This window comes from Macrobrachium nipponense, chromosome 37, assembly GCF_015104395.2.
Source record: "Macrobrachium nipponense isolate FS-2020 chromosome 37, ASM1510439v2, whole genome shotgun sequence".
NCBI lineage: Eukaryota > Metazoa > Arthropoda > Malacostraca > Decapoda > Palaemonidae > Macrobrachium > Macrobrachium nipponense.
This window is the reverse complement of record NC_061097.1, coordinates 22,430,267-22,455,491: the sequence shown is the minus strand read 5'-3', so window position 1 is coordinate 22,455,491 and position 25,225 is coordinate 22,430,267. Positions and strand designations below refer to the sequence as shown.

The window sequence follows — 25,225 nt, the reverse complement described above, 5'->3', positions numbered from 1 at the left end:
ATTCTGTCTCTCTCTCTCTCTCTCTCTCCATGCCATGTTTATTTGTTGTTATATATAATGCAGTATAACTATTGGCGACAACCATTCCTTCTGCTTTAGTTGGTCGCTGAAGAAGTTAAGTATATCTTAGTTTAACCAGGCCACTGAGCAGACCAACAGCTCTCCTAGAGCTGGCCCGATGGATTAGATCATTTTAAGTGGCTAGGACCCAACTGGTTACCTAGCAACGGGACCTACATCGAGAAATTGATTTCCATCACCAAAAATAAATTCCTCTGATTCATTGTTGGCAGAGCGGGGAATCTAACCCGGGCCCAACATTTTGTTATTATTTAACCTCAGCTCGGCAAACAGCAGAACAATCTGCCCTTTCCTTCACGACAACAATGTTGTCAATGGGTAAGTATGCTTGTATTCTATAATTTAATTATCTTAATGGGACCCGACAACATATTGCTGTTATGTGGGTAACAAATGAAAGCATTTTAAGAATAAGGTTACAGGATGTCATCGTGTTTTACATCCCAGATGTAAAGAAACAACGCAAGCGATAAAAAGAGTAGCGACTTCCGAATAGCTGATATTATGTGGCCGTGTAAAAGGACGCTTAAATTCAACATTAAATGGCGAAACTGCCACTATACCCGGGGATGGGTTAAGTGTCTTGTTACGTACGAACCGCACTGATGAAATCTGGGTCAGTGGTTCTTGAATATCAAACTGCCACTAAACCAGGGGTTATGCCCAAAAGTAAGCTTTCGTCGGTATTGATTTTGAGCTCATACGCTTCCAAAGTTCTGACAGTTTCAAGTAATGAAATATTCCCTGCATCAAAACATAGCTGTGGCGAGCACTGAAAATGGTCAAATCTCAGACACCAGAAAAACAATACTACATTTGGTTTTGTTTGTATGGTGTTTTTCCGTTGCATGGAATCAAAGGTTATTCAGCAACGGGACCAACGACTTTACGTGACTTCCGAACCACGTCGAGAATGAACTTCTATCACCAGAAAAACACATATCTCACCCATCAGTGGAATACCCGAGAATCGAACTCGCGCCCACCGAGATGGCAGGCCAATACCATGCCACTGAGGGGCTTGCTACATTTCGTGAATTTGCACCAATCTAGTCACATTTACTTGATATTTCATGCCTCATAGGATTCCAAAGGAGCATGAAGGAAGTCTTTCATTTTGGTTAATTCTTGTTCGCTTTGGTAAAACATAAGTACCCGTTATTTAAGCCAGTAGGTTGTGACATTTTAATATCACTAGAGTGCATGTAAAAATATCTGGTATCACGCTTCACTTCATTGGTGTGTCCCAAATATGTGGTTGCAAGGTGTGTATTCGATTACATTATAAGATATTCATACTCATATATATATTATATATATATATATTCTATATATATATATACATATATATATTGTATGTATGTATGTATGTATGTATATATACATAAGCGAATGCTACAGGAAAATGACATGCAGAATTGTCTACCAAGCGCTTTCGCCTTTATTGAGGTATGTGCCTCGACAATGCCTCAATAATGGTGAACGCGGTCGGTACGGATTTCTGCCTGACTTTTCCTGTGGTAATTAAGTCATGTGCATTTAATGTGATTTTTTATAACACAAACACACACACACAGACGCACGCGCACACACACATACACAAACTATTATATATATCTATATATATAATTATAATATATATGATAATATATATTATAATATATATAATATATTATTCATATATATATAATCTATATATAAATTAATATATTATATATATTATTATATTATATATATTATATAGATATATATATATATATATATCTATATATATATATAATATTATATATATATAATATAATATTATATATGATGAAAGGGAAAGGGAGGGGGTTGGAAAATAGGATTCCTCTTCATTCCCCAGTCATTCCCAATGTTCCAGATCGAGACGAAGGGGGATGGGTTGGGGGAGACGGGGGAGGCTTTACCGAAATACATCGGTAAAATGTAAAATCGTTCAGAATATGTTCTGACAAAAGGTTGAAGAGGATAAAGCATCTCTAGTAGGTACTTGAATTATATTTATATTTGTGGTAATTATGACAGTTAACATCTAGTCTTGGACTTCAATCGATGAAGGACAAAAAATAAACATCTGGGAGACAAAGGGTTGGACATCATCCCAAAAGACAAGACAAGAACAGACACCTGCTACAGCAGGAGTAGGTTAGATAACTTCTGGGGAAACGGACAAATCGACGAATAGCTGACAGAAACGAAGACTTGCAACCGAAGCGACCAATCTGCTGACCTAGATACATTTAAGAGAGATGATGAACTGCCAGATGTTATCTCGCCACCTACGAGAACCAAATTACTACCAATAGAAGAAACAGTGTCGCCATCTGATGGCTGAGGGTATAAGTAATACAGACTGGAACTGAGAAGTCTTGCTAATTAGACTCTTGTGAGGCAGGGAAAACACAATGGGGAAAGGATGATTTATCAGGACTGGTTGACTTGGTTGAACAGGACGTCATATACATTTAGAAGAGTTAATTTTGTTGATTGTTTCGATTTTCAAAGATTTCCATCAAGCAATAAAGAGGGTGAGCAGAATAAATCCTTTATAATTACAACAGATATTTCTTGTCCTGAGAATGTTGATAAATTATTTGGCTGGTATTTCATTTTACCTCAGGTTAAACTGCAACCCTTCTTATAGACTTATTTTGTATATTTATTTGGCGAGAAATAACTGGCAGCAGTTTCAAGGGTACATGTCTTTCCTGTTAATGCTAAGACCCCAAACAAAAGTATGGCATCATGAAGCCTTAGCTGTGATTACCTATTCAGTAATAGTCCGTGGCAAGTCTAAGGCGAAAAGTTCATAAATCCGTCTCCTGGAATTACTCGGGACTCCTATAGCGGATGTTTTGTGAAGGCAATTGGTTGCCAGGTGGTGGAAGGAGGGAAGAAAGCGTTTGGAAGGAAAAAAAACGGGGAGGGGGTTAACTGGAGGAATCAACAGAAATGTTACTGCAGTCAAGAGACCCAAACAGGGAGGATATTTTTCAGGAGTAGTTCATACAATTCAACGACCATAAGGCTAGGTACATATATGTATTGTTTGTTTGCATGGTAGTGGTTATTCAGCAACGGGACCAACGGCTTCACGTGACTTCCGAACCACGTCGAGAGTGAACTTCTATCACCAGAAATACACATCTCTGACCCCTCAATGGAATGCCCGACAATCGAACTTGCTGCCACAGAGGTGGCAAGCAAAGACCATACCAAGCACGGCACTGAGGCGCTCTATGTATATTACACACACACACACACACACACACACACACACACACACACACACACATATATATATATATATATATATATATATATATATATATATATATATATATATATATATATATAATATATATATATATATATACTTATATGTATGTATGCATGTACGTAAATATCTTAGTACGCATAGTACCCATAGACAGCATGGCTATTGACAGTTAAGGCTTCTTTGTCGTGACGGATTTCAAGAGTAAAAAAGGCATCAACTGACGTTAGCGTTTCCAAAAGGAAGGATAGACCGAGGGACTCAGAAGGTTAAATGTTGTTCAGTATTAAATTCACAGACTGATAAAGGAGGTTTCTTACTCACTTTAATACCTTGTAATCGTTTAGTCTCAGAGGAGTCGCGGTCTTCTTGTCCAACCTAATTTAATCTGGTTTCTCTGTTTTCCGTAACTGAAGGAAAACGCGATGATATAAAATGTTTTATTTGTATGATACTCCTACGAATATACAGAATTTAGGCCCAAGGCCAAGCACCAGGACCATTGAGGTCATTCAGCGCTGAAACGGAAATTGAAATTAGAAAGGTTTGAAAGGCGTAACAGGTGGATAACCTCTCAGTTGCACAACGAATCAATTATTACGAGAGGGTGGGAAGTAAGATGGAAGAAAGAGAATTTGAACAGAGGCACAGTGAAAGGAATGAAACGGGTTGCAACTAGAGCCCGAAGGGACGTTGCAAAGAACCTTAGGTAATGCCTACGGTACACCCCATGAGGTGCACTGACCGCACTAACCCCTTCCCCCACCCCCTCATCCCACCTCAGAGATCATTGGTATGAAATTCCTTCAAATTTGTAATGCCGAATTTGTTGTTACTGCGTCTATTGCAATTTTTAACATTAACACTATTTTTACTGTTCTAACTCCTGTGATGTTCTCATCTGCAGTAGTACTTTTCATGATTACGACGAATATATTTTTTTAATGCAGTTTTCCCGGGCAAGCATTAGACACGCCCGAGTGTGAAAGAAAGGTCCTTTGATTACTTAAAAGGCAAAAGCGAAAACTACAAAATACACGAGAGAGAGAGAGAGAGAGAGAGAGAGAGAGAGAGAGAGAGAATGTTATATTACATGGAAACAGCCTCCCCTTCCCCCCAACCCGCAAAAGAAATTTAATGGCCCTACTTTAGAATATGAGATGAAAAAGGGAATGGAATTAATTAGTCTACCTCGTTAATGATTTTTCGAAATTGTATATTTCGTTTTAATGAGATCAAAGCAATATTTAGAACGTGTCACTTTGGAAATAAAGTTAACCCGATATTGAATGACTATTAAGAGTTATATTTTTAAGTGAATTCTGGCCATATGATACCTTCATCTTTAGCAAAGAGGTTTGTCCTTCGTTCCGCACTAAAAGGAAAAGGGAAGGAGAGAATAAATATCATTAGTGAGGCGTGCGAAAACGACTCCGTGTTCCAGGCATTAGTGAGGGAAAAAAAACCGCTTGAAGGAAACTGGTGCGGAAGCAGATGGTTATGAACGGAGAGCAAGAGATACCCGGAGAAGAATTGGAGGGGGGTGGGAGGGGGGGGGGGGGGGGGCGCTAATGATTACTTCGCCCAGACCCGCCACCTTTCGAGATCTCATCCTCTTTTGGTGGGCGTCTCGCGAAGTGTTTTCCATAAGCGATGAGGTCATCCTCTCTAGAGGGAAGAGGTGAGAGGATTTTTCAAATGTAATCATTTGTAATGACCACATCAATAATATCTGAAAAAATTACCAGTTTATTGTAGAAAATCATATCTATTTCGAAAAGGTGTAGTTTTAGATGCTTCGAAAAGGGACGGAGACCGTCCAAAAATAACGATTTTCAAAGATTTTGAAAATGGACGAAGACCGTTATGGCTTTCTCAAACGACCATCATCCGCAAGAGAAGTGCCACTCGAGAGAATTTTTTTCCCAAATGGCTGATCAGCCTCTTTAAAAAGACAAGGTATACGACTGCAGAAATGCAAACGGCCTCTGCGAATTCCACGACCTGTAAGTGAAAGCGAGAATGAAATACCAAACCTCTCGGAAACCTGAGTTCTTGTCTGCAAGCAACAGACTGTCTGAGGATTATTGGGAACCCAGATAATAACAATTCGTACTTGTTCTGTCCTATGCGATTTTGCCATTTTCTAAGTCCCTTAAAAAATGAATGAAAGTAAAATGAGTAGCCAACACACACTAATACGTTTCAACATTTTTTCAGATGACTGTTATACTACTATTTTTGCAATAAAAGACAATTTTACCACAGCTGATGCTTACGTCACCACTTATGCAAAATTGATTGCAACGACAACAAAGGAAAGGAAGGGAGACGGGCTATGAATTGTGATACTCAGCATCAATTTTGTATGTCGAGTTCATTTCCTGGTATTTCTTTTTTTTTTTTTCTTTTATATAAATCGCCGGAAACGTTTCTCTGTTTAACCTATTAAAAATAACGTGGCTCTGTAGGCAAGGTAATTATTAATTGCAGAGTACGAGCCCTACTGGTTAATCTGTCACCGAAATCTATACTATCGTCGAGGTCCTCGCTCATTTGACAAGAAACCTCAGCAGGTAACATTAGTAAATAGAAACAAGCAAAAAATGCTTCGGCGCGATCGCATTTTCTGTACAGGGTATAATGTTCTATGAAACTCCCAGCCATGGCCCATGAAACTACCACGCGCGGCCCATGAAACTTTCAGCCAAGCCCCATTGGTGGGGTGTGTTGTTAGGCCTTATAGCGGTGCCAGACGCAACATCAATTCTAACTTTAACCTTAAGTAAAATAAAAACTACTGAGGTTAGAGAGTTGCAATTCGGAATTTTTGATGATTGGAGAGTGGGTGATCAACATACCAATTTGCAGGCCTCTAACCTCAGTAGTTTTTAAAATCAGAGGGCGGGCAGAAAAAGTGCGGACAGACAGACAGACAAATTGCCATCTCGATAGTTTTCTTTTACAGAAAATTAAAAAGAGGCAACAGGAAGAGTACAATAAATTTTTGACGCTATATAAATGAGAGTTCTCCCTAGCTTCAAAATCAGCTTTAAATCTGTTTGTTGCAATTCAATAGACAGACGTTCCATCAAATCATGGACAGTCTGCATCAGAATTTCCAAGTTATCTAACGATTTACACATTCGTAATAATGTAAAACTGAATCCCATGTGGGCGAATCAATGAATGTAGCCTCTTAATATAACCAGAATAATTATGATACAGAGCGACACAACCACACACACACACACACACAGAGAGAGAGAGAGAATGGACTCTCCCTCCTATCGTACTGAAAGAAAGGGCTATTCATCAGTGACATGGATCATTAGTCATTAGCCGAAGAGGCCTGAAAATGCAGTGGCGAGCAGATGTGACTTTTTCATTTTTTTTTTCTCTCCATAGAATTCCTCCCAACAATTTAGACACAAGACGAGATTGTCTGAGTGATACGGCTCTCGGACCCAACAGGAAAAAGAAGAAACTGGAGGTTTATTTGCTGTCTTTATGGCTGGAAGTGTGGGCGTGGAAACCACAAGCCTAAAAATGCAGATGATTTTTGTGTGATGTTTAACACGTGTAACAAAACCACCTCCAGTGTCATATTCCTCTTAGTAATTGATAGAAAAGTTATTTTCAGCTTCGGTTGTGTGTTTGCACTGAGTGGTAAAGAAACCAAGGGGCTTTGATTTCCGATATAAAGAATAAACTGGCGTCTGAGGAAAGAGCCCTAAGGAACAACCTGATGAATGGGGTATGGAGTCTGAACGAAAAACTTACAAGAGCTGATATTTATGAAATAATGTTTTAATCTGAGCCAAATCTTACTAGCTTTACGTCATGAAATGTTACTTTGCTCTGTATTCAGAGCTAAAGCAGATGGAAATCACGTATGAAACGATTTATTTTCCAACTCTCTCTCTCTCTCTCTCTCTCTCTTCTCTCTCTCTCTCTCTCTCTCAACGAGTACAATTAGGTACGCGAATGTAATAAAGAGAAATGATACAACATGTCTTCACTATGTATACTCGTATCTACCGTTTTCATTTCTACTCCTGTTCATTACCTGGCTCTTTATATTTTTTCCTCATTACAAACTAAATTCTTAGTGCAATTATAGCTGTTGTTTATTTCACTTTTCTATTGTATTTTGAGTTAATTGGAATGAGTTATTGCCAATGAATGTATGAGATGTTAACGTAATTTTTCAGTTTTTAGTCAACCTTGTGATTCTGTTAACATTTAATATTAAGACATTTAGTATTTAAGTATTTATTTTTAAGGAAATTTGTATTGTATATATTACGCAAGTTAAGTTGTAGTGTGGTGATTTTGCGCCTCCTCCCCGCTCGTTAAAATTTTTGAATTGCCCTTTTAACACTCGTATCTTTTTGTTTACCTTTGGGTACGTGACTGGAGCCCTCGGTGAAGGAGGTGAGAAGAGACAGAGCGAGTGTTTGGGCAGACAGTTCGGGCTTTCTACAGAGGCTGTCCCTTTTTTGCTCTGCAGCTGCCGCACTTACTATATTTTTATCAACGCTTTTGGAAGTATTGTGAGCCGTCCTTCGCAGGTACACATCTGGCCACCTGCGGTGTTGTGTACGCTGTACTTTGAGTGCTGTCCTTCGCAGGTACGCTTCTGGCCACCTGCGGTGTTGCGTCCTGCTTGTATTGCAGGTGATTTGTGCCACCTGCGGACTTATCTCACTGCCACCTCAGTGGAAGAGTTTTCCTGAGGTGTTAAAAGCAGTTGCTTTTCCAGGACGCCTTGGTTATTGCAGCTGTGGGGGCCTTGATGCCCGTTAGAAGTCAAGTAGTGAGACAGATCCCAGGTAAGCGTTCCTTTTTGTATGGTCGTGCAGGACCTCTCGACTCCTCCTTCCTGGTGGGCATTCTTACTACCCCCTGTTAGCAGAGTTCTGAAATTATTTGGATCACGGCCTACTGTAAGGCAAGACCTTTATTATTAGTCCTGGATCACGGACTCCCCTTCTGAGTGTGAGGAGATATTTTTGTCGTTGTTATTATTATTTATATATATAGTTATCTCTTATAATGAACTGTTGAGACAGTTGGGATTTGCCCTTTTGTTTGTTTGATTACAATTATAAATTCTTATGATATTAACAGCCTCGTGGCTTTTATATTTGTTTATATAATAAATTTAGATTATAAACATAGGTAGGAGGTTAAGTGTTTTCTCCCTGTTACTCTTCGCCTTCCTTCCCATCCTATTTAGTTATAGGTATTGGTTATTTTATTAATTTTTTATCTGGCCAGTTATATTGTATATTTTGATGTATTTGCATTCATGTTTTTCTCTCTATTATCTTTGTTTAGGGCTTAGTTTTTAGTAGTTAGGAATCCTAAGGGATTATTTAAGGGCTAGAGTTTGTCCTTGGCAGTCACAAGGTTGACTTTGATTATTTTTCTTTGTTAATAAATATTGTTGAGTTTTCCTGAGTGTTTTCGTCTCCATTGACCATCTTTTGCTGGATACTCTGTAACAACACTGAGTATACATCCTTTAGTGCAGACAAACCTGCACCACGGCCCAACAAGGGTCGTAACAGGTACCTTTGCTTGAACGTTCTTTGGATACTTTGCTTGAACACTTTTTGGATATAGAGTCTTCATATGTTTACAAATTTATATAATTTTCTTAATTCTCATTCTTTGTAGAATCACTTATAAGAAATGACTATTGTTTTTTAATTAAAATACCGACAGCAAATTAATAAATCTACAAGGTATGAATTAAGATTTTATTTATCACAAAGACGGCTTAGCGATTAGATCATCGACAACAATTTGTGACAGAAAGATATAGAGCCATTTGAAAATTACAGCGACGAATAGACATATACCTCGACTGACAAATATTTCAATGTCAACATATTACTAAGATATGACTAACACCAGACTCGATTAATTTTTAGTTTTCTGTAAAAGAAAACTATTGAGATAGCTATTTGTCTGTCCGCCCGCCCTCATATCTTAAAACAACTGAGGCTAGAGGGCTGCAAATTGGTATGTTGGGCATCCATCCTCCAATCATCAAACATACCTGATTGCATCCCACAAGCCTCAGGATTTTTTTTATTTTATCAGAGGTTAAAGTTAGCCATGACCATGCTTCTTGCAAAGCTATAGGACAGGCCACCACCGAACCGTGGCTGAGTTTTATGGGCCGCGGCTCAAACAGCAATATAAGCTGAACAGAAAACTCGATTACGCCGAAGAAACTTGTTTGTCATCGCTATTAGATTTCCAGTCGTGAGAAATGGCTGACAATTTAATGTTCCTGATGTATCTGAGAGAACAGGTTCCTGATGCAGTATAACACGTCGATAAAGCACATTCAAAAACCCATATTACTATAACTTTGCCCGTGGCCAGTAGCCAACATTAGTGGGAAAAAGAGTATACAATGATTTTGGTGATCGCTCATTAATTTTCAATGAAGGCAATGTAAGGGAAGGAATTATATCACATACCGCTAATTCCAGAGAACCGGAATTATGATATCTCATTAGGTATTTACAGTGATTCGATTACCTATTCTTTTGAAATAATGTGATGAGTGTAAAGCATTAATGATATATATATATATATATATATAATATATATATATATATATATATATATATATATATATATATATATATATATTATATGCCCATATACTGAATATGTAACTAATATGCTGCTCACTGGAATTCTTGGTTCTCAACACTTCGTATCAGACGCAAAACATTAGGTAGTCGAGAGTACTTAGCATAATGGCCTAGCATTCAGCCGTTGCCTTATCCCATCAAATGTCACAATCAATAGCCTCCTTTTTTTCTTCTTCTTCTTCTTCTTCTTTTTCTTAATCCCAGTTGGGATAGGAAAGTTTTATGAACGTCGAGAGTTAGTTAGTTTGTTTGTTTGTAAGGTGTTTTTACGTTGCATGGAACCAGTGGTTATTCAGCAACGGGATCAACGGCTTTACGTGACTTCCGAACCACGTCGAGAGTGGGCTTCTATCACCAGAAATACACATCTCTCACACCTCAGTGGAATGCCACAGAATCGAACTCGCGGCCACAGAGGTGGTACGCCAACACCATACCGACCACGCCACTGATGCGCATGAACGTCGAGAGGGACTGGTCTGAGGAAAGACTGAGTAACAATCTAATTTGGAAAAAGTTCATCTGGGAGGGAAGGTAAAAGAAAGTTTCAAATAGAATATCACTTTCTGACAAAGCTCTGAATTTTGTTTTCAAGCGGAAAATCCACTTGGTAATGTTGGTTCGAGAAATTAAGTTTTCCCCATTTATTTAATGCATTTTTTATGTTATCTGACGGCGGTAAGGGTTTGGTGCAAAATATTAATATATGCTTGGTAAATTAAAAAAAATATACATTTTTCTACTCAATATTTCTGCCCATAACTTTATATAGTATATATCCCTTTATGTTAAGAGATTCGTTAAAGACATTAATATTTCCTGTTAATTTACATCATTTGTGTCTCCTCAACTTAGCATTTCCCAGAAAGTGCCCACTGCCCAATCCCAGGTCAAATAACCCCATTTCACAGTAACTGGATAATCGATAACAGCTGACTCTCCATTAGCCTCTCCAGAAGGAGAGGAAATACATTATTAATGGAAAGAGGCCAATTCATTAATCAAGGGATTTCAGAAGCATGAGAAAAAAATGCAAATAAGAACCTACTAGACACTGTCTTATACCATACATACCCTTGGCGCACACTCATATCCATCAATTCAAATGATGGTCTATGTGTCTATGTACTGATAAATTTTAATTACCAAGTGACACACACCGTATGGCATAACACTTCCCTGGCTAGTAACTATAAAGCAAAACAATTTTCTGACTGGTTACTATAGGGCAAAATAATTTTCTGGCTATTTACTGTATGGCAAAACAATTTTCTGGGTAGTTACTCCTGGACAAAATAATTTTCGGGATAATTACTACATGGCAAAAAAATTTCTGGCTAGTTACTATTGGGCAAAATAATTTTCGGGATAATTACTACATGGCAAAAAAAAAAAAAAAATCTGGCTAGGTAGTATTGGGCAAAATAATTTTCGAGATAATTACTACATGGCAACAATAATGTCTGACTAATTACTATTGGGCAAATAATTTTCGGGATAATTACTACACGACAACAATAATGTCTGACTAGTTACTATTGGGCTAAATAATTTTCGGGATAATTATTACATGTCAAAAAAAATTTCTGGCTAGTTACTATGGTGCAAAATAGTTTTCTGTCATGTCAAAAAAAAAAATTCTGGCTAGTTACTATGGTGCAAAATAGTTTTCTGGATAGCTACTACATAAAGTATGAGGGGCCAGTCATACATTCCTGCCTACATACTATAATGATTAATCTTTTCAACGCCTTTCAGGACACTATGTAATGAATGCCCAGTGTCCAGCATTAAGGGCAGCTGCTTTTCACATAGTAAGAATCAAGATCTTTTCCACACATAATCTCTCAAGTTTAGGGGGTGACATAAAAATCACGTTGCATGTAGGACTTAAATTACTACATAGTTTAAGATTTACGGCAGCGTATCATCTGATACAATTTCATCGTTAGCAAACCGAAGCCTACGGTGCACCACGAAACCTATTCCAACAATAATAATTTGGGCCCCGACGATGCATGAATAAACGCAAAATCGCTTGGTTCGGATCTAATGACATTTTTTTTTTTTTTTTTTTTTACAGTGGTTTTCGTTTACTGAAATAACAGAAACAGCGACATATTTTCTTAATCGTGATAAAAGATAATCTGATAATGTACGAGTACATTTTTTACTCGCAATTCTCTAAAGAAACAACGAGACAAAACTGAACTGACAAATACTTCACCCACATCAGCACTGGCTCCAGACTACTGTGTAAAAAGATGTAAATGCAGTTTCTGAGTGATATAGATGACAATGTGTGGCGTTAGGAATCGAAAAATATTGTCAGTTTTCTTTTAATGATTTCATGCGAAGGCAGAGAAAAAATTTTTCCCAGCATTAAACCCATTTTTTTTAGTCATCTAACAAATACTGTTGAAAAACCTATTTCTTTTGAAAATCTTTCACCAGAGAAAAATCTTTATTTGTTTTTAGATAACAGAAACAGTTTTATTTCTTAAAAGTCACAGTGATTGAGTTCCATACGTGAAAAATAAAATAAAAAATTTATTTTGAGGTGGAAACGAAATAAACTAGATAACCAAGACTGCTTTTCTTTTCAAAACTGAAATCCTACAAGAGCTGAGCGATTATCTATCTCATCCATCATCAAAGAGAGGCTTCCATTTTACTCCTTTGTATCAAATAAAACTTGAATATGTGGAGTTTCAAGTTCTTTAGTTTTCTGTAAAACTATTGAGATGGCTATTTGTCTGTCCACCCTCAGATCTTAAAACACTGTGCTAGAGGGCTGCAAATTGTATGTTAATCATCCACCCTCCATCACCCAACATACCAAACTGCAGGCCCTAACCTAGTAGTTTTTAATTTATTTAAGTTAAATTTACCCTGATCATGTATCTGGCAACGCTCAACACAGGCCACCACGGCGCTGAGAGTTTCATGGGCCGTGGCTGGAGTTTCATACGCATTGTACGCTTACGAAACCTCGATTGCGCATATCTTACTTGTATTATACTGCCCTTTCTTTCTTGTACTCGTGGTGCACTGTGAGATATTTTTATTAAAATTATCTTAGGAATTTTTATTAGGTACCCTTTTATTAAGATTAACGCAAATTGATGATTATAATACTTTCCTTTGATTTCAGTTGAAACATGATGACGTAATGCTGAGCATCCATAGGCATACCATAGCCTAAGTAAATATATCCTGACATCTAAATGCTTTTATCTATAAGATATTCATAATCTCCGAGTGATTTGACAATATCATAATTTGCAGTGAATATCTAGGCCTTCTTGATAAAGGAAGACTATATCCTTGATAATCACCCGACATAAATGATGATATAGTTATGCATAATACATGTTAATATGAAGAAAAAAACGTTATTAGATATTCTAAGGGAAAACCTGAGGCAATCGATGTTAATGTTTGTATTTTGAGATTTATAGAATTATATAAGCCCTGTCCCCCGCTGCCAGTCCCAACCATGGATTTATAATTGATACCTGGGAAGTTCTCTCTCTCTCTCTCTCTCTCTCTCTCTCTCTCGCTCTCCAGCCTCGCCTGTCGCTCTCTCTCTCTGTCTCTCTCTCTCTCATCTCTCTGTTTATTAAGCGTGTGTTTAAAAAAATTGTAATTATATATATATATATATATATATATATATTAGATATATATATATATGTACTTCATTTCCAAGCCGATTGTTCATAACAATATTTGTATGCATATATATATATATATATATATATATATGTATTCTATTAGGATATAATATATTATATATACATATATTATATATATATTAATATATATATATCTATATATCTATATATATATATTATATGTGTGTGTAATATGAAACAGTATGGACGAACATACACAACCTGTTAAGACTACGATTCCCAACTAAAGGTTGTCCAATGGTATATTGGCTAAACCTCATTAGCACTGTTAGTAGAACTCGCAATTATACTCAAGGGACGGTACGACAGCTATGACCTACTGATGGAGACTAGAATACACCTTGACAGATGTCAAGGGAGAGAGAGAGATAGATAGAGAGAGAGAGACTCATTAGTTGCTGATGAACTATAGATGTTCACTTAGGTAGTTCTTGGGTGAGCTATGCTTAACTTACAGACCTTACTCGTGTTCGGGTTGCCCCAGGTCCCTCATTGTGAGGCACCTCTAACTGTCTACCAGAGAGTTGCTAGTAATCTTCCAGGTATATTTTGTCATCTCCATCTTGATGGTCTGGGATGCAGTTTAGTATTTGCGAGCTTATTCTTAAACACATCTACGCTCACTCCTGATATTTCCCAGATGAGGCTGGCAACTCATTGATAGACGCTGCATTATCGATAGCTGGTGCGTAGTGTATTACTGTCCTTGTGCTTTCCTTATTTTTCCTGTTGAAATAGTTTTGGGCACTCTAATATCTACTCTTCTTGCTTCTTTCTGATATTTTTATTCCACATGTATTTTCTGCTATTTCCTTCTATCTGTTTCCATGCCTATACATGTAGCGTTCTCTTCTCCTTTCTAGACTATATAATTTTAAGAAATGTAGTCTTTCCCAGTAAGTCTCGGTCCTTAACTTCTTCTTATTCTAGCTGGTACAGGACCTTTTGTTATCCTCTCTATTTGTGCAATATCCTTTTGATTAGTGTGGTACCATATCTAAAATTGCAATATTCAAGTGACTATCGAACATATTTTTATAAGCAAATCCATGTTTTCAGCTTTTTCTTGTTTTGAGTGCCGTAACAACATTCCCATTTTTGCTTTAACATTTTGCCAAACAAGTTGCTATTTTGATCATTGCTAACATGTTCCTATTCTCATCACCCAAGGTCTTTAACTGCTTCCTTATTTGTGATGGTCTCATTATTAGGTCCCCTTATATGCTATAGCTTTCTTTCTCTGTCTCCATAAAGTATTGATTCAAATTTATCATAGTTAATACATCCTATTTACGCTCTGCCAATCTATCCTTGTTAAGGTCCTCTTTGTAGAGCGTTCCTATCTTCATCACAAGTGCTTTCTCTACTTATTCTTGTGTCATCTGCGACTACTCACTTACCTAATCTTCACATTATTGTCTATGTCACCTTCAATCATAATAAAAACAGTATTGCAGCTAACACACCGTACCTTGCGGCACACCGGATATTACCTTGACTTCATCCGATTTCTCGTCGTTTGCAATAACTATCTGTTTTCTGTTGTGTAAAAATTCTATTAACCATCTTCCTACTTTGCACGATATTGTGTTTTCTAATTTTCTTTCGCTATATATTATTGTCTACTTTATCAAAAGCCTTTGCAAAGTCTAAATAAACCACATCTGTTTCATTTCCGCTTTTTCATATTTTTGAATATTTCTCACGGTGTACTAACATTTGGGTTGTTTACTTTTTCCGGGTACGAAACCAGGTTGTCCTTTTTAACATTTTTTTATTAAATGTTTCATATATTTTTCTTCATTATCCCTTTCATACACTTTCATAATCATGTGATGTTCGACTCACAGGCCTATAATTACTTGCCTCTATCCTTGACGCACTTTTAAAGTAGGGGTAATATATGCTAATTTTCTCCTCATAATCTTGCCTGGATCTACCCTTTGTCTTACTAATATTGCAAGTGGCTTTGCGATAGAATGAACTACTTTTCTTTACAAAATAGGAAGGAATTCCATTCAGTGCCCGCCGCAGCTCCATTTTTCTTTCATTAATCTCCTGCACACTATCAGCTTCATAATATCTATGTCGCTAAATATTCACTATTTTTTCATCCCTTACTTCTATATCATTATTTCATTATTATCTAGGGTTAATTCTCTCTTATATCGTCTGCAGTATGTTGCAAATTCCTTTTTTTCATTCGTAATCTCCCTTCAATTCTCAAGAGGGCCTATTTCTATTCTTCTTTTATTCCATTCTTCTTCGCATATGAGTATAATGCTTGGGGTTTTGCTTGATTTTATAGGGTTTTTTCTTCCAAGTCCCTTTTTCTTTTCTTTGGGGGGGGTTTTATAACATCTTTTGTTCTGAGTTCTATCTTACTTTTAGTTCATAACTTTCCATGCATTTTTTTCTTTGGCAAGACCTTTTTTTCCCCTTTCTGATTTTCTGAACAAGATCCTTCTGTCTCTTGTATTGCATGATGATGTTTACTTTTCTTCTTCGGTATATATTTTTCCACTATTTTCTCCAATATTTTATATAATATCTCCTATTTACCCTTATGTCTCACTTACGAAAATGTTTCCCAATCTTTGTTTAATTCTTCATTAATTCTGACCATTTTATATTTTTACCTGTAGAATTTATTATTGTCCTATCCTTCCCACTTTTTTTCATTTATTGCGTATCTCTATTTTCACTTGCTTTTTAATGAACTGTTATTCTATGACATTTATATTGTCCTGAAATATTCGCATTAGTAAAAACTATTATTTCTTTAACTATTCATCCGTTCCAAATACTACGTCTAAAGTTTTTCCTTTCTTGTTGGCAGGTGTTCATTGGTTTAATGTTTATTCTATTAGCATTCCTAATGCTTTTTTCAAATTGCCGCCTTCTTAGCTTCTCACTACTATTACTCTCTTTTTTATATGTATAAGTACACCACCAATTCTCCTATTCGTTATTTCCATTCTCCCGAAGGGAAAGTTGACGTCCCACCAGATAGGAAATAGTCCCCAGTCCTTGTGATTTCTAACTATTCAATCCAATTTTTCAATTATTAAGTCACAAACTCCTTTAGTATTAGGAGGTCTTATAGTACATATGTTCATCAATTTTTCAGATTCAAAATTCTTACCGCTATTAGTTCACATTCTAGTTACTATAGTTCTCATATATTTTCCTTGTTTTTTTGTCTTTTCCCATGATTGCGGTTCCTCCTATTCCTATTTTTTCTATCTGATCGATAAGTTTGGACCCTTTTATTGATCATCCTTCCCAGTCCTCTTGGTATACCATGTTTCATTTATATTCATTATAATCTATTTTCTTTTCATTTTGGGTTTAAGTTCTTCTAAGTCTCTATTTTTTCTTTTTGAAGTTACTCGTAACTAAACCTGCGCATCTCATCACTATGATGGTTTGCGTGTTTTCTCTTCATTTAATACTGGTATAAAGGAATTTTCCATGTCTCTTTCCTGGTATGGTATGTTGTTCTTTTTTTTTTCTTCCAGAATTCTGACGTTAAAAAATCCAATTTTCTCAATAATAATTTGATCTTCCTTCATCTAATTATTCATTTTGTGTCTGATCGCATTTTTCTCCGGTTTTTTTTTGCAATACCTCTTGCATCATAGATATCAGTTATGATCTCTTGAGTAGAATTTCGGAGCGGATGCTTTAAATTTTTTGCTGAACCTCTGCATATCTCATTGGTGGTGTGGCTTTTCCTCTGTTTACCTGATATTCTTGATTTCTCTCTTTATTTGTTTCTTTCTTATTTTGGATTTTATTCTTGGTTGTTATTTTATTTGATTATAATTCATATGCTACAGGGTGGCAATATTTGCATTTTTTGTCGAACTTTACATCCTTTTCCTTCTTTTAGGTTTTTACATATTTTTGGATTGCATCTCTGCAATTCATCCCATATCCATCTAAGTATGTCACATTTAACCATATATTTCATATTTTGACTATCTTAGGATTTTGTAGTACATCTTTCTCCAACTCTGCAATTCCTCTTCAAGGTTGTCAGATTTTGTCTTTCTTGTCTATTTTTTCCTCTTTCCCGTCATTGTATAATCTGTTAAGGCTCTTTCGGGATTTGCTTTTCATGTTGTCTATCGTAATTTATTTCTTCGTAGTATGCTCGTTATTGCCTTCCCATAATGTAGTATCAATTAGTTCTCTGCCCATACTTTTATCTTGTTCTTTGTTTTCTATTTTTTCTGTCATTTCATTTTGTTTACTTCTCTTCCCGTTTCCCTCTTCTTCTTTTTTCTCTTCTTCTATCTCTTCCTCTCTTCTCAATCCTCAACTATTTGTACTTCAATCTGATTTAATAACATTGTCCTATATCCATGATAGACATGTTGAACAAAAAATTCTTGTATCTTTTTTCTCAATCATTGTATACCTTCACCACTGTGGATGGGTCGGATGTTGCATGCAGCACATTTTCTGATTAGGTTTTGTGGATGACTTATGCTATAAACCAAACCTTACCAGTTTTGGCATCTTTTGGCATCTTTTTGCCTAGATGCTCAATTATGATGATTCACAATATTCACTTATTCTTTTCTTTGTCGGAATTGAAGGATTATATCCTTCTAAATATAATATGAAGTGCTTTTGTATCTTTTTTGGTTAGGACTGTTTGCTGATTTCTAGATGAGAAATGCCAGTTCCCTTACTGCTACAAACCTCATCGTATTGCGAATCTGCTATAACACGGTCCAAATTCCCACCCATCTTCCCGCAGTGGAACTTACTGCCATCCTTGTTCTTATTTTATAGTATTACACTTGATAAACTAACTTAGAAGACGCTTTATCCTACTATTTTCACACTAATCTTATCACCGATAGTTCACGAACACTTCTAGATATTTCTCAAATTCCTAGTCGTATGTTAACTTGTGATATCTGTTTGATTATCTGAATTCCGCGGTTAGCGAATCACCAAGCAAGTATGGCTACTTTACTGTAAGACGTTTGTTTGGCGTACTGCTGATTGCTTGGGGCTGCCTACCTCCCGGTACCAGCCAATCGCGCCGCCACACAGTCTTGTAAGCCACACGGCTCATCCAAGAATCTACCTAAGTTGAACCGTTATAGTAGCTAATATTGGTTCACAATAGGATCATCCTTTTTCATGCATTTTTACTGCCATTACTTGAATGGAACATTTTAACAAATTTTTTAATTTGAATTATAAGATCAATTAATTTTACCGAAGGCATTAACATGGAATTAAAAAATGGATTTCCATATTTTGTTAATACACTAAGGGGTCACTAGGACTGATGATTTTTTCACGCCCGCCCCCTGCCCTGTCAGGTGTCATTTGTAGTCTCCAATGGTCTGTTGTTCTGTCTATGTTACATTTGGGCGATTTCTAACGTAGCAGCACTGAGTTTAGCTACTACTACATTTTGCCTGTCAGCTCAGCTGGAGATTCGTATTCTCAAAATGTTTTTTATATGTTCATCCTATTTACTCTGTAGTATGTGTATATTTATATATATATATAATCTTATAATATATCTATATATATATTTATATTAAATATATCTGTGTATATTATCTATAGATTATATATATATATATATATATATATATATTAGATATATATATATACACACACATATATATAAATTATTGTGATTTCAACGCACGATGTAGCACTCTTCGTCAAGAAAAGTTTGGAAATAAAGTCTGCGAAATGTTCTGGAGCCTACACCCGTCTCTTACTTTTTTACCTGTGGCGATGGTGTTAAAGCGATTATAATTACATCACACACTACATACACATACAATATATTTATTAATGTTTGTATAAATGCTAAAAATATGATTTACCTAACCACACATTTAATATGTTTGCGGAAGTAATGATCCTCCTTAAGATGCTCTATACAAAAGCTAAAAATGACCACGAACGAAGAATCATTAAAAAATCAAGTGAAAGCTCCGACGACTAGATATCGCGTAAGAAACACAGAATCGTCCGGAAAAACACACACACACACACAAAGGAAACAGCTATCATTTTTCAGTCAAACCGTCTCGTTGTCAGTTCCAGGAATAAGACACGAAAAATAAAGGGGGGAGTTGGGTGGCGTCTAGCTCTGTTAAACTGCCTTCTTATTACAGGCGTCTTAGATTATCTCCTCTCTCTCTCTCTTTGAAGTAAGCATACACATACACACCAACTACACCCAATTTTATACCACACTTCCTCTCCTACCTAACCCCCCCCCCCCCCCCTCCACCACCTCCTTAAGCAGTTGCTCGCGTATCCGTCTGTACTGTCCATTAAACTTCATTCAAATGCCCTCAGAAGAGCTGCTCTCTCTCCTCTCCTCTCTTCTCTCTCTCTCTCGCTTCCTCTCCTCTCTCTCTCTCTCTGGCATTTGGTAATTAAATTGGATTTGGCCCAAATCTGCACGTCTCTCAATGCCCAAGTGGGTGACGATCTGCCTGTGATGCCACGTGATTTCCTATCAGGGAGGAGATCCCTCGTGATGGTGGCCCAAACACATGCAATCTGGGCTTTTGGTTTTACTCCCGCCGAAAATAAAAAAAATACCTTCCGAATACTTCTATTCGGTGAAAGATTCGAAGATTTTCTTTCTCCCCTTCATTTACTGGCTTTTTAAAAATGCATAGACGCTTTCTTACAGTTTGTTTAATGTCAATTTTACTCTTAAATTTTTTTTTTTAAGTTTTGTGATTCCTATTATGTATCATATACTGTAATTATATTCTATTTCGTACAGACTGATGTGCACCCGTGTTGTGTGTGCGATACGTTTTTGAAAATAAATTATGGCCGTGTACTAAATGTATCAAGGAATCACCTGAAAATCTTTATATTGTATTATATATATATATATATATATATATTATATATATATATTATATATTATATCTTCCTCTCCTCTCTCATCTCTCCCAGGTCTCTCTCTCTCTCTCTCTCTCTCTCTCTCTCTCTATTATATATCTATCTCTATCTGGTCTATACAATCTATATATATTCTATATATCATATATATATATATCTATATATATATAGATTATAATAATATATATATATAGATTATATATATATAAATATATAGAATATATATATAGATATATTAGAATAGTTAATAATATATATATATAGATATATATATATATATATTGTATATATTATATATATATATATATATATATATATAATATATAACCCACCCAACCGGCGCCTACTATTATATATATAGTATATATATAATATATATGAGAGATTATATTATTATATTATATATAATAGATATATATATATAATTTCGTTGTATTCCCATAAGAATGAAAATGTTTATATCAGAAATGCCCAACAGTTTCGTCGCCCATGGACCTATTCTTGGAGCGTTTATGAGAAGAGATAAGTTTACGAGTGTATAGGCCTAAGAAGGCTAAAATTTTAAACATACAGTTACCGAAAACTACCAATGGACTTCAAAGCTCAGCGAAGTGCATACATCATTACCCTAAGACTATTCTCTTTGCTTTGAATACACTTTTATCTATTAGTTAATTTATTAATTTTTATTTTCCTCTTCATAGTGGATCTCTTCCTTCTGTGATTTCCCTTGAACCTCGTCTTAATTTCTTCCTAATGAACCTTGATATTCTTTGAACTTGATTTCAGTGACCGGCACCTGTGATAGGCTTGTTCCATATGAATAGTTTCATCTTCTGAATAATTAATAGATAACAATAATAATAATAATATATAATATATAATAATATACAGCATATCGACGAAATATATTTTCATAGAACCATTATAAACACTACAATGCTTTATCCATAAACTAAGCTAAAACAACCGAGGAATGTGGGAATCTCGGATGGTCCTACTGGAATATGAAAGATACAATAGAGTTACTTAAATTTAGGTATAAAAAGTCAACACATTGAAGAAACTTAAAATCTAATATCCGAACATTAATTTTATTTTGGTATTCGAAATTGATAAGGGCTATCTACCGACCACCCATTGGCCATTTGAACACAATGATTAAACAGAATACACGATTGTGCCCTATTCTTACAGCTTATTCCATTCCCGTCAATATTATTCAAAAGAGTTGCTAATTACTTTTGGAATTTATCTTTTCATGTCTCCTCCACTTTAAGCATTTCTTTCCAAAAAATGAACAATTTTTGGATATATATAAAATTCTAAATTTGCTTTCACTTGTTGATTCCGTATCTTATGTTTAAAAAGTAATCTTTCTTATTTCGTTTCATTATTTCTAGTAAATACATCTCCAAATTCCCCACATTCCTCTGCTGTTTAGCTTAGGGTACGAGTCAGCATTCTGATGTTTACGAATTGGCTCTATGAAAAAGATAAGAAAAATTAAAGGTCCGGCAAATAGACAATGCCCACCATCAACCAATCTCCTGCCGAGACCCATTTCACACTCCGGGAGAGTCGCCACCAGTTTGCACCTCACAGAGACCGACTCAGAACAGGTGTTATTTTTAAGCTCTCAGAGTTGTAGTAGTAGTAGTAGTAGAGAGAGAAGAGAGAGAGGAGAGAGAGAGATAAATTGCCTCCAGAACTCCAAGTTACTACACGGTTAAAAGTTTACGTCCACCTACAATCTAACCAATTCTCGTCAGAGCCCCAAGCCAGAGTTGGAATAGTTGGCACTTTGAAACAAGTAAAATGCGCGGAAGTTTCTTCGGCGCCACCGAGTTTTCTGCATAGTTTATAATGCTGATGAACTCAGCCACATCCCATGAAACTCTTTTTTCGCGGGCCCATGAAACCCCAGCCATGGTCCGGTGGTGTGTCTGCGTTGTTTGGTACTTCTAGCAGATGCCAATCACTATTATGACACTTAACCTTGAATAAAATCAAACTACTGAGGGCATAGAGGGCTTGTATATTTGATCACCTGAGTGTTGATGACCAAACATCAAATTTGCGTCCCATCTACCTTCAGTATGTTTTAAGATCTGAGGAGGACGTTCAGACAAAGCCTTCGCAATAGTTTTTTCTTTTACCAGGAAACTAAAATTTTGATGCCTGAAGATAAAAAGTAGGAATAGGACACTGGGTTCCGAATGCCATAATGAGATAACTAGAATCCTAATATGGCGGTTCACGATTCAATTCGACACGGTTCCCCAAACCCTTTGGCGCTACGAATTACAAAGCTCAACAAAATAATCAAGTAAAACTATTCCTCAATGCTAATTTGTGTCCTGACGATGCGCAATGAACGACGAAAGCACCTAGAATATTTTTCGTTTGTATGGTGTTTTTCCGTTGCTTGAACCAGTGGTTATTCAGCAAAGAGACAACGATTGACGTGCCTTCCGAACCATGTTGAAGAGTGACACTTCTATCACCAGAAATAACCATCTCTAACCGCTCAGTGAATGCCCTAACTGAACTCTTGGCCACCGAGGTGGTAAATCAAGGCCTACCGATCACAACCCTGAGCGCTAGCAACATCTCCTGACTGATATTTTACTGTGGTTTTCGCTCATTCAAAAAAATATAAATAGCAATATTTTTTTTTTCATCGTGAATATGCTACTACGTCCAACAACAGCTTGATAATATTTTTTTTTTTCTTGCCGTTTTCAAATGATTGACAACAACACTGAACTGTCAAATAATTCACCCGCACCGAGCGCTGTCTCCAGCCTATCGTGTCAGATGTAACTTCGGCTTCTTGGTGATTTCCTGGCATGTATATCGCTAGTAATCTAAAAAATACTTTCAGCTTTAAACATTGAATTATTTAAATTATTTATAAATGATGATAAACAAATTCTAACTAGATTGCACTTCCTATGGACCAAGGATTGTTTCAAGGCAATGTTCCTGCAGCATGTTTGTGTTATTTGCAAAATACAGAAACACAAAACGTTTGAACACCTCGTTCCTGAAGGAAAAAAAAAAACCTTGAAATATGTTTTGAATAAACAGCACCAACATTTTCTTTCAGGTCATCGTGACTGACCTACATACATGAAAAAAACGAAGCCATATATTATTGTCCAGAACCATATTTAAGTCGAATAGAATACATAAAATTTTGCCAAAGTCCAAGCACTGGGACCTATGAGGTCTTCAACGCTAAACGATTGACATAGAGGTTTGTAAGTGTAACAAGAGGCAACACCTCGCAGTTGCACATGAATCAATTGTTAGGAGAAGAGTTGAAAGTCAGATGGAGGAATATAAACGGGTGCAGTAAAATGCCATGAAAGTTGGTTACAGCTAGGGACGAAGGGATGCTGCAATATCTCATAAGTATCCTACAGTGCCCGCCGAGGTGCACTGACGGCAACTACACCCCTACAGGTTGAACCTTATTTAAAAAAAATACGGTCTTTTTTTTTTCCAAAGCGAATCCTTCAAGACTTTAGAGTTTATCATCTGTTTCAGCCACCTACAAAAGCTTACATTTTTCCTCCTTTTCCTGAAGTAAAATGAATATGAATAAAGCATCACATTCTTTATACAGACATCAAAGCTTGTTCATATCGACTTCGTGAAAATGCGTTTCTTTCATTTTATACGGTATCACGAACTTTTTTTTTTTTTTTTCAGACGTCCATTTTTAAATTCTCGTTTGGAATAAAAACAATAAAAAGAAAACTTCGTGTACGATTTCTGTTACGCTTGTACCGAAACATTCTCGCGCTGATTTTTCATAGGTTTTAAAGATAACGACATAAGTCTCTATCTTTGGAATATTCAAGATATCAGTAATTATTCTTCTCTACCCTGTATGTAAGCATTAATTAAGGTTCTTCGCAGAGTCCCCCGACCCCTAAGCTGCAACCTCTTTCATTCCCTTTACTGTCCCCCATTCATATTCTCGTTATTCCATCTTACTTTCACCTTCTCCTAACAATTGATTCACGTGCACTGCTTTGGGTCTTGCCTAAAACTGTTACGCCTTTCAATCTTTCACTGTTAGTTCCGTTTCCGCGCCGAAGTGACCCCATGGGTCCCAGCGCTTGGCCTTTGGCCTAACTTTATATTCAATTTCCATTATTCTTCTAAGCATTATCCTCATCGTTACCCTTCATATATCTAGAGGCTGTCTTTGTTTGTTCCTTGTCACGCGCCATGATTATCATCAGACATATATACTTTAAAAAACAGTGTTTGGAAGTTCGTATCGGGTAATACTGTCCTTAAATATTACGCAAAATGATTATATTCATTTCTTTGTTTTCAATTTAAACGACGAACACAGAGTGCTGGAAACATCTCTGTATCTTAACTATAAATAAATAATGTCTTGCGGGTCCCCATTTATTGACTAATAAATATGGCTAAAGTTTTAATACCCATTTCGTTGGGTAATCTACAATGATTACCAAATCGCATTTCATCTGAAAATCCAGAAGCCTTTGTATACAGGAAGCCCCACA

General features: G+C 36.3%; 1 protein-coding gene across 1 annotated transcript in view; it reads right to left on the bottom strand.

Moving 5' to 3' along the window:
• Nucleotides 1-25,225, bottom strand: part of LOC135209316 (troponin T, skeletal muscle-like) — a 188,584-nt gene that overhangs the window by 45,994 nt on the left and 117,365 nt on the right. The gene's annotated exons all lie outside the window — the stretch shown is intronic.